Here is a 12,344-nt window from a genome sequence, read left to right on the forward strand (position 1 = left end):
AATGATAGGTGATTTTCACTGGCTTGAAATTCAACACATTCCTACACTTCAGTAGTGAATTAGTACACGAACGAAGTAGTATAAAGAATTATTAACTGCATTCCAAAATTTACGACACATATATTAAGAGCCTAAGAATTTCTATATAAATTCATTTGTAAAATTAACCTAACGTTACACTTAAAGATAATAGTAAAATAAATAAAATGCATGTTTCTGTAAAACTTTTACTTTTCTGTAGAAGAAGTCGTAAAATAACTCTCGCAATACGTGCCATATCTTGTGACAAATAGTTTAAAAACCAGTCTATGTCAGAACTCCGCCACTTCACTGTTTTACTCATAGTATAGCATTGGTAATTATCGATGTGGACAAATTATAGCATCCATAAGCACTTCAGCCCAAACAGGATTTTATACACATTTTATGAAATGAGTTGCATGCCAATTATATTACATGGCTAAGCCGGCTCCAACATCCGCCACACCACGCATTCTCCTCCAGCCAACAAGTCCGAATATCATACCTCTGGCAGTGATCTATCGTACTTCATAAATCTATCTACCAGAGTCGCCACGTCTCCGTCAGGGATGATTCCTCTCAGCAGATCTTTGAGTCGTTTAGAACCCGAAACCATGACATTTACCAAATTCTTAGGCAATTCGAGAGGAATACACAATACGAAGGGCGGCCGATTCGGCGTCACACAAACACATTTTTTCGAAATAGAGTTGATAATGGAAGGAGAATTGTGAATACTGTTGGTTACATTTATTTTAATATTGTAATTACATTTATTTTAATATTGTGATTACATTTATTTTAATATTTAACTGCATTATTTATATTTCAATTACATTAATTTTAATATTAATATTACATTTCAAAGCACATAATTAAAACAACTTAAGCGATGGAAGTATTTTGTAAAGCGGATTTGAAATCAGAGCGAAGATTTCTGTATTGACAGACAAGAGATTGTCTTGAGTTCTTCGCCAAGTGAAAATACTCTTTTCTTTAACTCGCCGTAACTTGAAAACCAGTAAAGATTTTGAATAGCGGAAATTTTTAAAAGTAATTTCTATTCCTTCTCAACATTTCATTCGCTATGACCCCCCATCTAACGTGAAAAATAAAAAAGTTTGCCGCTAACCACTTTTGAAGATGTAAATGTCTATTTTGAACAGACCCCCCCCCCCGCGTTTTAAAAACTTTTTTTTTTTTTTTTTTTTTTTTTTTTTTTTTTTTTTTTTCTTCTTCAAAATTTGTTCTATGCTTTCCTCAGACATTGACCTGGCAATCATAAAAATAACAGTGCGATTGATTGATTATCATAGGAGCTACGACTTGATATTCCGATGCATACGCGAAATTTTGGTCTCCGCCAGCGCTGCGAATATTTCGCGTTGGTGTGGGGAGGCCTTAAAGATGCTTATAGGGCGAGACATAAGCTTCCTTAAGCATTTCAGCCCAAACAGGCTTTTTGTCTTGTCCCTGACGACTCGCAATTGTTTCTACAAACCAACGAGGAACACCATAACTTATATCAATAAACTCAAATATAATCAATTGACATAAATTTTTTCAGCATAAGTACACGCAATAAATTTACTTCCATTTAGTATCATTTCCATAACTGCAAATTTAATTAATTTTCTATGTTTTCAATTTCACTGTGTTTATATAACCACCGATACATCTGAGGCGTTATCTGCTGATCCGGTGTTGCGCTTGGGGGGGGGGGGGTTCGATTCCCGCTTGAACTGATTACCTGGTTGGATTTTTTCCAAGGTTTTTCCTACCGTAAAGCAAATATCAGGTAATCTATGGAGATGGTAATCTCGCCAAATACCATCTCGCTATTACCAATCCCATCGACGCTAAATAACCTAGTAATTGATACAGCGTCGTTAAATAACCAAAAAAATTCATTGTTTATATAATAAAACGAATATTTCTATTATTCCTTTGTTTCTGTCTTCATGCATGTGTAGTTAGACTAGTTAGGTATCTTTGATTGTATCGTAAATAATAGGAGGCCTATATTATGATACAAGGTTGGGAAGTTCTCTTTATAAAATCGAGGAAAAGTTTGAAAAAGAAGCAAAGCGAGTTTTTCAATTTTCGAGATTTTGTAAAGCACTTCACAAACGTGTATTGTACAACTTTTTTTGCACGATCATATGTTTAAAATTTAAAATACAATACAGTATATTTTTCATTGAAAATATAGAGCAATATTATTTCAAAGCTTTCGCAAAACTACACTGTAATAGTAACTAAGTAACAATAAGTGCACTGTAATGGGTCTATTTCAGTATAGTTTTATGTTATGAAGAATGGTTTCTCTAGCAATAAGTTTCTGTGTGAAAATTCTAACTTTCTACAATAGCTCTAAATACAACAAAAAATCACGATCGTGCAAAAAATATATTTTCATATGATACTATATGTAAGCAAATGAAATATGTTATAATATGCATTGTAACCTCTCTTATTACATGTAATCTGTTAGCGAAGAAGTTTAATGAAATATCACGCTACAAAATGAAAACCTCGTATAATAGTACCTTTGACAATGGCATTCTACAGTTAAATCGATTATAATGTAGACCCTAAATTGAGGAACATAGTATCAAAGTTAGACAACTCCATTTCTTGCGACTTCGAGATATTGATTGTTTCTCATAGAATTTTGTGCGCTGAATGCGATTCTGGAACTATTTAGGTTCAAAACGGACAGAATAGAGCGTAAATATCACTTAATTGTCCGCTTTAGAATCAAAATGTAGACAACTCCACTGTGGCTTGGTTTCAAATTAGGACAATTCCTTCAGTAGCCAATGAGAAGCCCACATTCGTACCACCTTTTCCCATCACGCATCGCGAATCCAACATGGCTGATTGTTTATATAATCGGTTTGTGGATGAATAAGTACTAGTTTACGTAAATTTGCTTTGAAACCGATTTAGAAGAGACTTCGATTCAAAAGTAGACAATTTCACTTTAAATATGGCTTCGTTTGGTTTCAAAAACAGACAACTCCACTTTAAATATGGCTTCATTTGGTTTCAAAAACATGCAACTCCATGACTTAGTTCCAGAGATGGACAACTCCACTTTTTAAACTTAAATTTCGATCTGAATATTAATTTTAATCACATTTTGAGACTGAAAAAATGTTTCTATGACCCATGAGAATATTTTAAAAAAATGTACGTATAACTGTGACATTGGTTTCCAAGGACCTAGTTTTACGCTTCTCCTGTAAAAAAAGCAAAGTGGAGTTGTCCAACTTTGATACTAAGCTCCTCAAATGACGTACGACGGGATTATATTAAATGAAAAACATAATATAATTACGTAAGAAAATAGAACAGTAGAAGGGAAGTCAGTTTCATAGCTACACAAGACAGATGATAAGGTTCACCACAAATGATAAACATTGTGTATCACGGTGCACGTTTCCTCAGAATGTTTATTCACTCAAACATATACTACCTACTAGCATACCGTACATTCACCTCACTAACACGGCATATTTAAATTACCTGCTTGCTTTCTCTGTCCCTTTAATAGCATTACAGAAAGGTTTGTACAGCAATGAGCTGTTTATTCAGCTCCCCTCTGTGCTAATTGGGCCAGGAGCCTAGTTACGTCATACAGCTCGTTAGCTAACAGCCACTAACGTCTTAATGACCTACACCTTAATGCTTTCTTTTCTTTTTCTTTAAGTAAAATAAAATGGTAGCTGCAGATGTTCAAAACGTAATTCCGAGCTCAGAAGAGGTACAGTATGTGTAGGCCTATGTTTATAATATACAGTGGATAGAAAGGTATTTCCGCATCAAATCATTTCTTAATTTCTGTATGTAAATTGCTACGGACACGATTCAAAATTGTTTTACTAGTCAAAGCTGTATGTAAGTACTACTTGCACTAACATTGAATAAACAAAATATAGAAATTTTTTAAATAATGAACAGAAATTATCGAGCAGTGTGGTTGGGAGGCGCGGGTTCAAATTCCGAGGCTGGCCAATCTGAGTGTGGGTTTTTTCGAGGTTTTCCCCACTCGCAAAGACGAATACCAGATTGTAATTCACTTTCCACCTGTCCGTTTTCTACAGGGTGATTCACGAGGATTTACAGTCATTTACGGAACATATTTCCGAAAACATTCTGAGCAAAAAATGTCATATAAACATATGTCCTAATCTCAATATTTTCAGAGTTACATTAATTTTAAGTTGTTAGTAAAATACCATTTTTCTTCAGTTTAAGGGTAAAAAAAATATTACAAATAGAGAGTGAACTATTAAGAAGTATCATTTCTTTAATTAGCTAGTATTTTTCAGCTAAAATTGTGTTGTTAATTGCTTTGTACAGATTTTGTTTTTTTTTTTTTTTCAATTTTTAACTAAAAATTACATCATTCTTACGCACTTATCACAAAATTGTTACAAATCATACGACTTTAGGAACTTGATTCTTTACAGTTTAATTATGTATCCTAATATACAGTCTTAAAGAATTTACAAGAGTGGCATGATTTGCAACAATTGTTGTGATAAAGGTAAAAGGTAAAGGTATCCCCGTAACATGCCATGAAGGCACTTGGGGGGCATGGAGGTAGAGCCCCATACTTTCCATGACCTCGGCACTAGAATTAGGTGGTGTGGTCGGCACCACGCTCTGACCGCCTTTTACCCCCGGGAAAGATCCGGTACTCAATTTTATAGGAGGCTGAGTGAACCTCGGGGCCGTTCTGAAAGTTTGGCAACGAGAAAAAATCCTGTCACCACCTGGGATCGAACCCCGGACCTTCCAGTCCGTAGCCAGCTGCTCTACCAACTGAGCTACCCGGCCGCCATTGTTGTGATAAATGCGTAAGAAAATGTAATTTTGTAGTTAAAAATCTAAAATATATATATATATATATATATATGTACGAAGCAACTATGGAATTCGCAACACATTTTTAGCTTCAGAATAATAGCTAATTAAAGAAATGATACTCCCGAATAGTTTATGCTTTATCTGTAATATCCTTTTGTAAGGGGCGGTAAATCTTCGTGAATCACTCTGTATATATGTGTTCGAGTTGTTTTTAGGAAGTGGTCCCTGCGTCGAGATGATCTCTCACCGGGGGGGGGGGGTCCCCTCCATTGTCCATTTCTCGTTTGTGATCCACAGAATTGTAAGACAAAGAAAGAAAGAAAGAAAGAAAGAAAGAAAGAAAGAAAGAAAGAAAGATTAACAGAAACTGCTATGTATTTTTTATAGTTTAGAATTTAAAAAATTACTTATTGATGAGCAGACCGGATTTTCGGTCCCGATACTGAAAGTTATGTATAGGCCTATATCAGCTGCAGGGAAGTCATTGAACTCATTGCTACGCTCCTTCCGTACGCCAGGAGATAGTGGATAAGACATAGAAAGGGATAATATAACAGAGAAAGAAAGAATGAATGTGAAATATAGAAAGTAAAAGAGAGTAAAAATATGTAAAAAAGAAAAAAGTTAATGTTCTTGTGGCAGAAAAAAGTTGTTTTTTTTTTTTTTTTTTTTTTTTTTTGGTAGACCAGTGTAATTTGTCGTACGCTTAAAAACTAGACACAAATACCTATAAACGAAATGTAGAACGCAATGAACTGAAATTTCCCTCGTTGTTATACATTCTTGGACTACCGGTACACATCATAGAAGCAGAAACACAAGACATGAATTAAACGCTTTCAGTTTAGTTAAAAGAATACAAAACCAAAAACAAAACTAGTATCACTACATTCAAAGAATTGAAGATTACTCCTTACAGAAGATGACTTTTCTTGTCTTTGATTTAACGACACTGTATCAACAACCCGGTTATTTAGCATCGATAGAATTAGTCATAACGAAATAGTATTCGGCTTTTTGAGGCCGAGAATTCGACATATATTACTTGACATTCGACTTACAGTTGGGGAAAATCTCGGAAAATACCCAGCCAAGTAATCTGCCCAAACGGGAATCAAGAATTAACTCACACTCTAGCGCAGACACGGATCAGCAGGCAAACGCGCTACTGCCTGAGCTAAGCTGCTATTACACTATCAAAGTTCTTTGACAAAGATATTTTATAAAATATGTGACATTGTAATGGATTTTCTTTTATAAAAGTTTCTTTGATAAAAGATCTTTTATAAAATGTAAGTGCTTCTTGTTATAGTTGATAAAAGATTTCTATGCCTTGAAACAAATATGACGGAACGCAAATATAACTGGACTGTTGCTACCACAAAAATTCTGATATTGAAGTGTGAGGGAAATTAAATGATGTAAATAAATAATTTGTATAATATAATATTAATATTACATAATAACAATATTTTATACTAATCTGTATAACTTTGCAAGTCTTGTAGCTCTTTCAATAAGTACTGATGGATACCACTCTAATCACGTTTTGCAATCCACGGTTTAACCCATAGGCTTTTCTTTTTCTGTTTCTTTTTCAGTAAAATACTTATGTAATAATTGAACTAATTGTAGCTAAACAAGCATAATATTGTTCTTCATTCATGATGTTATAAACTTAACGCGTAAATATTAGTATCAACAAATCCTCGGAACACGTGTTAACTGCTGTGGAACAAGTGTTAGGTGAGCTTTTGTTCCTAATTTTATGTTATGTTTGATAAAATATTTTATAAAAGATTTTATGTAGTGTAATAGATCCCAAATCCTATTTTTAATCAAACATATTTGATAAAATATTTTCCATTTTGAATCTTGCGTACACTACTTTTAACACTTGAATATAAGTAATTGATTAACTAGCGGACTTACTCGTGTTAATTATGTAAGTTTGTGCGGCTTATAGCTGTTTCGGTACTTCATCACACCATCCTCAGAGCCTACTAGATCTCGGTGTCATCTCGAACTTCACTGCCTGTTATGTGGGTGCTAACCATACATACAATAACATAAATGCGGACATGGAAATCCTACACATACAACCCAAGAACCAAAAACTCAACACACTAGAACAATACGAAATATACAAACACACTAAAACACACCCCGATCAAATTCTCTACACACAGATCAATTTCAGCACACACACACACACACACACACACACACTATTTGACTCCACTTTTCAACACCTTTCAACAATCAAACGCACCCACATAACAGGCAGTGAAGTTCGAGATGACGCCGAGATCTAGTAGGCTCTGAGGATGGTGTGATGAAGCACCGAAACAGCTGTAAGCCGCACAAACTTACATAATTAACACGAGTAAGTCCGCTAGTTAATCAATTACTTAAAATATTTTATCATATTCTTTGTCAAAGAACTTTGATAGTGTAATAGCAGCCCTATGCGGTGACCAGGTGATTCTGAAGTATGTACTGAGAGGAAGGTGTGATGGTCGAAAGTAGACTCGCTAGGTAGACGATAAGTAGGTCTAAACCTGTGACGTCGAAACAGGACTTTTGTCCTGAACCTTGTGGCCGGAAAAGAAGAAAAGGAAGGAGTAAGAAAGGAATGAACAAGCAAAGAAAAACAAGAAGAAATAAAATGAAAAGAAATGCAGGAAACGAATGGGGCAGGACATACAGTAGAAAAGAGACGAGGAATACGAGAATGTAAACAGTCATTGCAATTACGAAAAGAATAGCCGTTCTTCTGTAACACACATAGCGAACCGCGCCGATCTGTCTTAAACCTTATTGTAAACATTGCTGAGTAACAGCTTCCTGCCACGTCATGCGTTTGAATCGGGCAATACGTTCTCCACTGCGCGTTTATACTTCTTTTCTGTATACATTTCTCCTGCCCCTGAGGAAAATGGATTATTCATCTTTGTCCTTCAAACGGAGGGAAAAAAATCGGATGCCAATTTTAAAATAATGAATCGGTCTGAATGAAAGAGAGCTTTGCAACGATCTATAAATACAACAAGCGTAAACAACCTCAAGACATCGATGTCATTACACCACACTTCTATCAGCCAATTTCAAGTTCTCGTTCATGGCAGAGAACTCATCCCAATCTCTTCACTTACAAATTAAATGTCTGACTGTAAACAATTTAATCTGTGCTGATATTTCAGGCTTTCAAGGTGATTGGATTGTGATGAAATTGGTGGCCTTTGCAACTTGTATGGAAATGTATTTTTTGAAGTGAAATTTTAATTAAAATTCTACATACTATTGAGAAACCTACAGATTTTATCACTAACTAATAATAACAATGACAGCTTAAAATCTCATATCGCTAATCCCTATCAAAGGAAATTCATAATATTATTTTTAAATATCATCAAGAAGAGAAATTTAATACACAGACACGGTTTCATGACACAAAAACTTCATAATATTTAATATATTATTTTTGTCGGGAGATCAATAAGTAATAAAATTATAAATTAAGTTTTAAAAAATTAGACCCTATTATTGTAGCACCATGTTACTTCTTCGCTAATGAAACATAACATGATAAATACGTAACTAAATAATTACACAGGAAACGTAAATAAAAACTACAAAAAGCGTAGCTAGAAAAATAGGAGATAGATCAAGGTCAATATAAATCAACTAAAATCAACTATAGATACCGTAGATTAAATAAAATTAAATAGATGATGGAACAGAGAGAAACTGAGATTGGGAACTCGAAGGTGTCGTCAGACTTCATGCCGATATTACAAAGAAGAATGTAAATAAAAATGTATTCGTCGAATTACATGGATAAAATAATGGCGGGTAGCTAAAGAGGACTGATATTACCAGTATTTTGCAAAAACTTCATTAATGTCTCATTACGGTAAAGAAGGTAGTCTATTCTGGAGTTAAATAAAATTAATCAGAGATTTTTAAAATGATTGCGTTTGAAGCTACAAGTCCAACGGGCTAGGTCCTATTCCCGGCAGAGAAGTACAGATTTAACACACAGCCGTAGAGACAGACTGTGTGCGCCCCTTGCCTTGCGCTCATGGTACTGGGTTCTATTCTGTGGTGACCTTGCGCCACGTTCACCACACGTAATTCTACTACAGACTGTTTGTTAATAACCCTCATATAAATGAGGACAGATGAAGTCAAAGATCGCAATCACGTAACAGACGACGATCGAGGAGGAGATGATGATGATGATGATGATGATGATGATGATGAGGAGGAGGAGGAGGAGGAGGAGGAGGAGGAGGACGACGAAGTAAAATACTTCTTGAATATTTATCTATGTAACTTTTCAGTTACATACATAATACCCAAGTACGTATGTATATAGGCCTATGTATGTATGTATGTATGTATGTATACAAGATGAATCGCAACTGGTGTCATTAATATTTCAATAGGTTATTCTTTGAGATATTTCAAACAAAATGTTAAAAATGCTATGTTTTATTTAACGACGCTCGCAACTGCAGAGGTTATATCAGCGCCGCCGGATGTGCCGGAATTTTGTCCCGCAGGAGTTCTTTTACATGCCAGTAAATCTACTGACATGAGCCTGTCGCATTTAAGCACACTTAAATGCCATCGATCTGGCCCGGGATCGAACCCGCAACCTTGGGCATAGAAGGCCAGCGCTATACCAACTCGCCAACCAGGTCGACTTCAAACAAAAACTTGGATACAATTTTGCTCGTTTTTGCTTCCTTTTCGAGATAAAAATTGTTTTATATGAAACATTTTACAGCTTGTCTTGGGAAAATCATTCATTTAATCCCAATATGCTCAGTCAATTTAACAGAGCAGTGTATTGCGATAATAAATTATTGAAAGAATTTTAGGTTTGTCCTTTAAATGTGTAGAAATTTGATTTGAACAAATGTAACTTTTCGTTGTGGGAAGAAATTTCCAATACGGTATTACATTTGTTCGGATCAAATTTCTACACATTTAAAGGACGAAACTATTATTCTTTCAATCACTTATTATCATAATACATGCTATCTTAAATTAACTGAGCATAATGGGGAATTAAACCAATGGCTTTCTCAAAACACGCTATGAAATGTTTTATATAAAACAATTTTTATCTCGGAAAGGAAGTAAAAACGAGCAAAATTGTATTGAAGTTTTTTGTTTGAAATATCTCAAAGCATATCTCATTCTGTATATATGAGATAGCAGCGTAGCTGAAGCGGTAGCCAGTTTGCCTGCTGTTCCGGAGTTGCGCTCGGGAGTGATTTCCATTCCCGCTTGAGCTAATTACCTGATTTGTAACTAAGGTTTTCCCCACCTGTAAGGCGAATCTCACTATCACCAATACCATAGACCTAAATAACTTAGTAGTTGATACAGCAATCAAGTAAACATATGCGTACGTACGAATATGTGCGTGTGTGTATATGTACGTATGCACCATGCATGCACGTATGCACGAATAAGTCTGTGCATATGTGTAATTTTACTGTTATATATGATGTTGAAACTGATCAGAAAGAGGAAAAGGAATTGGCTGGGTCACTGGTTGGGAAGCCACTGCCTTCTGAAGGGTGCACTGGAAGGAATGGTGAACGCGAAAAGAGTTCGGGCAGAAGACGATATCAGATGATAGACGACATTAAGATATATGGATCATATGCGGAGACAAAGAGGAAGGCAGAAAATAGGAAAGACTGGAGAATGCTGGGTTTGCAGTGAAAGACCTTGGGCAGAACACTATGAATGAATAATATGTACATGCACATTATATGTATTAGTGTATGTATTTATGTATATATAATATACTACATGAACGCATGTACGTACGTGTTACATAGGATATGCACGCGTGAATTATGCACTTTATCCAATAAGATGACTAAACTGCGGTTTAAGTAGTTTAGTTCATAGATATAACCCTTAGGCCGGGCGCACACCAAATGCAGCATTTTGTCTCGCAACGAAACATTTTGTTGCAACATATGCAGACGTTTCGGTTGCCATAACATCAAATGAAGTGCCCCTCACTAGTTGCAAACAATATTGCAACGCGTTGCAACAAAGGGGCAATGCTGCGCTGACGGATGTCTCGCAACAAATATGCTTGAGACATTTCAAACTGCGCATGTGCGTGCGCGAAGACAGAAGAAACATTGCCATCTGTTCCGTACAGCCTTTGACAGTACGCTGTAGATTGTGGAGTTGTGCCATAATGTACTTTTTTAGTGTTCTAGTTTAAAGCTACCTGTCGAACCCTGAGTATCGTATTCATTTTCCTAAACTTGCCTTCAATAAGTCCCAATAGATGATCAAACGTAATTACACTTGATCTGCAATAGTTGTAAAACTTAATGAGTCATTTTTAAGTTCTGTGATGAAACTAGCAACGTCTCCTTTTTTACTGATTGGGTTAACGTAATAATCTCTTTCTGGTCTCCGGTCCAATAATTGAGTAAATTGCTTCAAAAGAACAGCCCCATAATGGGTAGGCCTATACTTCTTCACTTCCCATAGCCTTTTCAACTCATTAACTACACAAAAACAGCTTCACACAATAATCCATAAAATACTGTTCTCAACTCTCTGATATCTCACAACTAGTAGAAACCTAAAAACTACATTTGAGTTGTGCAGGGTTGCCCATAGACGGACACCATTCTATTGAGAGGGGGCGAACTCCAGGGGTGCTGTACCGATGTTTAGATTTTTTAGTAAAAGGAGGACAAATATTCACAAAATTTGTTTAGGTGAAAGAAGAATTCTGTTTACTCATATTATTGAAATAGTAATTATGTTTTCTATAAGTTTCAAGAAGTATACCACGTACTACTGAAGGGTTAAGATTAAAAGTAGCCTACTTCTATAAATGTGATATTTCAGTTAGGATACATCTGTACAAGAATTAATTAGGCTACCTTATATTTACTTGGTAGTTTTATCTTCATATTTCATCTAAAATATATTTGCAATATTTCCTCTAAAGCATGCCTGTATTTTCTTTTAAAATTACATCTTAATATTTTACCAATTGTAAGACTGACAATTAAACATGTTTATAAACTGAGTATTTTTTAATATAATTAGGCATTTGAGTATTCCACCGAATCCTGAAACTTAACATCTCAAAATCTCAAGTTCCAGGACTCGGTGGAATACCCAAAAGTCTAATTCTGATCACAGTTACCGTTAAAGCCTAAAAATTCATTAGGGTTCTTATTTCTTTTGCTTAAGTAATATCACAATCTAGTATATTCAGTCACGAAGCTCAATACGTAGTAAATCATCCATAGATAGTTGCTAACCACTAGGATCGCTAATATCGCCTCATTACAGACAATGCGAAATAGTACCGGCACAGTCTATTGTTCCTAGCACCCTCACAACTCAAGCTTCGTGACTGTATAGGCCTATACTAGACT

At 35.3% G+C, this 12,344-nt stretch overlaps 1 protein-coding gene across 2 annotated transcripts in view; it reads right to left on the reverse strand.

Annotated features, from left to right (window-relative positions):
- Positions 1–12,344, reverse strand: part of Pkcdelta (Protein kinase C delta) — a 309,961-nt gene that overhangs the window by 254,775 nt on the left and 42,842 nt on the right. The gene's annotated exons all lie outside the window — the stretch shown is intronic.

The sequence above is a fragment of the Periplaneta americana genome, chromosome 2 (genome assembly GCF_040183065.1).
Source record: "Periplaneta americana isolate PAMFEO1 chromosome 2, P.americana_PAMFEO1_priV1, whole genome shotgun sequence".
Classification (NCBI taxonomy): domain Eukaryota; kingdom Metazoa; phylum Arthropoda; class Insecta; order Blattodea; family Blattidae; genus Periplaneta; species Periplaneta americana.